Here is a 6000-nt window from a genome sequence, read left to right on the forward strand (position 1 = left end):
GCTGGTGGCAAATGTAGCAAAATGCTACAACACCTGTGGAAGATTATCTAGCAATAACTACCAAAATTATAGATGCATTTTACTCTTTGCCCCAGAAATTAGATTAGTGAATTATAGATTCACTTCTAGGAATCTATTCTACAGTTATATGTACACAAATACAAAATGGCACATGTATAAACCTAGTCATTATGGCTTGGTTTCCAATAGCAAAAGACAGGAAACATCACAAGTACCCAGCAACGGGGACCTGGTTTACCACACAATAGGGTACTATGCAGTTGTGAAAAGAATGAGGATATCCATAATGTGCTGATGTGAGAAGATCTCCAGGATACATCACTGTTAACTGAAAAAGCAAGGAGCGGTATTGTACATGTACCAAGCTACCTTTTATCTAACAAAGATGAAAAAAGAGGAGTATATGTTCATATTTGTTTATATTTGAATGAAGATACTTTGGAATGGTAACTAAGAAACTAATTAAAATGGCTACTTGTAATGGGTGAGGGGACAAGGTGAATAGGAATGGGGATGGAATTAAGATTTCTCAATAAATTTAAAAACTTTTAATACTTTATTTTATTTTATTTTTTTAAATAAATAAATTTATTTATTTATTTATTTTTGGCTGTGTGGGGTCTTCGTTTCTGTGCGAGGGCTTTCTCTAGTTGCGGCGAGTGGGGACCACTCTTCATCGCGGTGCGCGGGCCTCTCACTGTCGCGGCCTCTCCCATTGCGGAGCACAGGCTCCAGATGCGCAGGCTCAGCAGTTGTGGCTCACGGGCCCAGTTGCTCCGCGGCATGTGGGATCTTCCCAGACCAGGGCTCGAACCCGGGTCCCCTGCATTGGCAGGCAGATTCCCAACCACTGCGCCACCAGGGAATCCCCCAAGACTTTATTTTTTAGTAAAGTTTCACATTCACAGCAAAATGCGGTGGAAACAGTAGTTTCCCATATACCAAACATCCCCACACATGCATAGTCTCACTCATGATCAACATTCCCCAACAGAATGGTACATTACAATTGATGAATCTATACTGACACATCATTATCACCCAGAGTCCATAGCTTACATTATGGTTTACTCTTCATGTTGTACATTCTATGGGTTTGGACAAGTCTATAATGACCTATATTCACCATTTTAGGACAGAATATTTTCACTGCCCTAAAACCCCCCTGTGCTCTACCTATTCATTCCTTCATTCACCCTAACTCCTAGCAACCACTGATATTTTTAACTATCTTCATAATTTCATTTTTTCCAAAAATATCATATGGTTGGAATCATACAGTAAGTAGCCCTTTCAGATTGACTTCCTTCACTTAGTAATCTGCATTTAAGGTAACTCGATGTATTTTCATGGCTTGATAGCTCATTTATGTTTAGCACTGAATAATATTCCATTGTCTGGATGTACCACAGTTTATTAAACACCCATCTACTGAAGGACATCGATTGCTTCCAAGTTTTGGCAATTATGAATAAAGCTGATATAAATGTCTGTGTGAAGGTTTTTGAGTGGACATAAGCTTTCAGGTTTTTGTAGTAAATACCAGGGAGTAAGATTGCTGAATTGTGTGGTAAGAATATGTTTAGTTTTGTAAGAAATCACCAAACTGTTTTCCAAAGTGGTTATACTATTTTGCATTCCCCCCAACAATGAATGAGAGTTCTTATTGCTCCACATCCTTGATGGTATTTGATGTTGTCAGTATTATGGATTTTGGCCATTCTAGTGAGTGTGTAATTGTATCTCACTGTTGTTTCAATTTGCCTTTCCCTGATGATATATGATGTGAAGCATCTTTTCATATGTTTATTTGCCATCTGTGTATCTTCTTTGGTGAGGTGTTTGTTAAGATCTTTGGCCCATTTTTAAGTTAGGTGGTTTGTTTTCTTATTGTTGAGTTTTAAGAGTTCTTTGTATACTTTGGATAGGAGTTCATTATCAGATATGTCTCATGAAAATATTTCCTCCTAGTCTGTGGCTTGTCTTTTTATTCTCTTGATAGTGTCTTTCACAGAGCAGAAGTTTTTAATTTTAATGAAGCCAGCCTATCAATTCTTTCTTTCATGGATTGTGCCTTTGGTGTTGTACCTAAAAAGTCATTGCCAGACACAAGGTCATCTAGATTTTCTTCTAGTTATATTCTTGGAGTTTTATAGTTTTGGGTTTTATATTTAGTTCTGTGATACATTCTGAGTGAATTTTTGTTTGGGGTGTAAGGTCTGTGTCTAGATTCTTCTTCTTCTTCTTCTTTTTTTTGTTGCATGTGGATGTTCAGTTGTTCTAGCATCATTTGTTGAAAAGACTGTCTTTTCTCCACTGTATTTACCTTTGCTCCTTTGGCAAAGATGAGTTGACTACATTTATATGGCTCTGTTTCTGGGATTTCTATTCTGTTCCATTGATTTGTTTATTCTTTCACTAGTACCATACTGTCTTGATTACTGTAGCTTCGTAGTAAGTCTTAAAATCAGGTAATGTCAGTCTTCCAATTTTGTTCTTCTCCTTCCATATTGTGTTGGCTATTCTGGGTCTTTTGCCTCTCCATATAAACTTTAGAATCAGTTTGTTGATATCCACAAAATACCTTGCAGGCATTTTGATTGGGATTGCATTGACTCTATAGATCAAGTTGAGAAGAACTGACATCCTGACAATATTTAGTCTTCCTATCCATAAACATGGAATATCTCTATTTATTTAGTTTTTCTGCAACCTTGCTATACCTGGTTATTAGTTTCAGGAGTTTTTGGTTAATTCTTTTGTATCTCTACATAGATGGTCATATCATCTGTGAATAAAGACAATTTTATGTCTTTCTTCTTACTACATATACCTTTAATTTCCTTTTCTTGTGTTATTGCATAAGCTAGGACTTCCAGTGTAATATTGAAAAGTGGTGGTCAGAGGGAGCATCCTATTCTTGTTCCTCATCTTAGTGGGAAAGTTTGTAGCTTCTCACCATTAGGTGTGATGTTAGCTTTAGTTTTTTTGAAGGTATTTTCATCAAGTTGAGGAAATTCCCTTTTTACTGAGAGTTTTTATCATTAATAGGTGTTGGGTTTTGTTACTTTAAAAAAAATATTGTTCTGATTTTTGAACTTTATAAAAATATTATCTATTTATACTATATTATGTATAAATATTAGCTGTAAAGTAGTAAGCCCTCTGCCATATAAGTTCATGTCTTTCTCTCCAAGCCCTGAGAAAATTTGGCTTAAAATAGATATTCTGTAAAAACATGAAGTCCCACATATCTTCTTCTCCCTAAATTTTACTTTATTTTTAATCAGCCTGAGTTTGGAACAATTAAATTAGGATTTATATAAATTAAACTTAGAAAATATAAACACTTTTTTAAAAAAATAAAAGTAATATTTTCATCCCTCGCCTTGTATGTGGTCCCAAGTTGCTTGCTTGTTCCCTGGCCTTTGAAGTTTTCAGGGACTAAATATTTACTTAATTACAAACTAAATCTTCTAACTATAAGTTCCATTTTTTTCCAAACCAGGAGACTACCTGATATTGGGTAAAAAGCATAATAGACCTGGGCATTAAGACACTGAGTTTTTAATCTGGAATATGCTGCTGAGGAGCTGATTCTCTTACTGGGTTGTCTGTGGGTGGAGTAATTCAACCCTCACCCAACAATGTTTATTGGGTGCCTAGGTTTCAAGCCCTGTTATATAGCAAGAACAAAACTGATAAAAACCATTGCCCTCAATTTTTAATATTTTTATTGGGAAATACTCCTTGCTGCCTGATGGTCCACAATGAAGAGGCCAAGATCTTGAAGCCTCATGTGAGGGACCTCATGTGTAAATAGTTTCTTACTGCAAATCATAGGTCAGTGTGCCCAAGCTGTTCCAAGTTGTTGAGGGAGTGAGTCTGTAGGGGCAGACGGGGCATTGTGCTCTTAGGTTATCCACTTTGCTCCCTGGTCCTTTACAAGGGGTGAGACTCACTACCTTGGCCTCCCCAGAGGGGCCAGAGAACTGCTCCCTCCTCTTTAACTCATCATCTTCTCTCTCTTATTCCTTATCATCTCATTCCCTCTGTTCTCAGTTCTCCATTTTCCTACATATTTATGTTTCTCTATAGATATGATAAAATCCCAGGTCTTTCTAATGTGATAGAAATTGAAACATATTCTGAATATCAATAAAAAATTTTTTTCTTCTCTAGGGTCTTGCAACTTTAAAGAGAGGAGGATTAAGTTAAAATCTAGTGGAGGGGAGAGTGGAAATAGAGTATGTGTGTGGCAGGGTTGGGGTAGTGGAGTTGGAGTCCTCTCCTCAGGTAGTTGGGATCCTCCTAAAGTATTTGGAATTAAATATTTTTCCTAACTCTCAGGTTTAATGTCTTTCTTAGGAGAGCATTTGGGTTGCTTGGAAGATTCATGTAGCTCCAACTATTAACAAAAATTTGACATTATTTCTTGTAAAGGAATAACCTCTGGTATTCTTGGGACTTTCCTTGTCTTGGGTAACACTACAATTGGTATTAATTGACTTAAAGGATATCCTGTCTAGATTTTTTACTAATTCCTAAGTTTTTTCCCTAGGTAGAGAGTATACAGTAGAGGGTTGCTATGGTGGGGGTTTGTGTGTGGGTATGGAAAGGCTCAGTTTTGGTCTGCCACAATATCAAAGCTGGCGAGTTTGGTTAAAAATTAAATTTACCACTTACTTTCCCAGCTCCCTAAATTCTACAAGACAGTTTTTAGCATTTTACATTAAAACAAACAGGATAAAAAAATTGACCATAAACAATAACAAAGAAGCAATTTGATATTGGGAGTTGCTGATCTCCTATAAAGGAATTAGATAAGTGTAACCTTCCTCTACTGTGTCTAGGGAGTTTTCCTTGCAGTTACAGGTTTAGCATGTTCTTGAAATATCTTTTTCAGGATTAGTAGCACTCAGTAAAGATTAGAAGTGATAGTGGGAGAGGATGAGGAGAAGGTTAGCTTAATTTAGTGACAGAGAAGGAAATTAAGACTTTAGGGTCTACCCATGAAAACTCCTCTTTCTCTTTTAAGAGGGGCTATGGGTTCTGAAAGATACTGTTTTGTAATTAAGAAGGCAGAAGTCTGAAGTTAATACAGTCACATTTACTCTTCTAGAAGCACTCTGTAAATCCAAAGCAACATCCATTGACAATAAGCATTTTAAAGCTCTCATTCTCTCTAAAGATTTTTTAACCTGAGAATAATGTGGCCATCACCACTTCAAAGACCCTTGAATAAGTAGAAATCAATACTAATTATCCAGAACACTTGTTCACAAGTTTGTTTAATATTATTTATTTATCACAAAAGATCAGTAACTTGGTTCACACATTTGTGCTCTTATTGTGGCCAAATGGCATTTAATTACTGTCAAAATCGTGCTCATCAGGAGTGCTTTTCTTAATTACCAAAGTATAACAGAAAGGGTTAGCTTTCCTAACAGAAGGTATTTTTGAAAGAACAAATGCCATGATGATTTTTGTTTTTAAGTGAAACCTTCTGCTGACTTGAAATATCTCATAATGGAGATGAATATCTTATTGTATATGTAGAATAATTATTTTTTTTCAGTCAGTATAATTTAAATTGTCTTAAGTTTAAAAGAGAAAAAATGAACGAACTAAACATAGTTGTGTTTCTGTATGTTTCTAAAAACATAATTGTAAAAATGTACATTTATGTATTCCCAGGAGCTTTTAAATAATAGCCGTGGCCCTGGCCAGAAGAAGGACTTCATTGCCAGCTTTTCAAGGTCAATACAGGTAGAGAAAAGCACTATCTTCGGTGCTATCTTACCTCAGAAATAGGAAGTATACTGCCTTTTTATTCTAGGATTCATTTGTTTGGGAGAGAAAAAGATAGCACATTCTTGAGGAGGTCAGAAAGAATGTGTGAACACTTATGTGGATGATTTGGTTATTGATTTACCTAGGGGTAGAGAGTAGGCCACAAAAATAAGCATTTTTAATGAT

The sequence above is a fragment of the Balaenoptera physalus genome (genome assembly GCF_965194825.1).
Source record: "Balaenoptera physalus genome assembly, chromosome: 9".
NCBI lineage: Eukaryota > Metazoa > Chordata > Mammalia > Artiodactyla > Balaenopteridae > Balaenoptera > Balaenoptera physalus.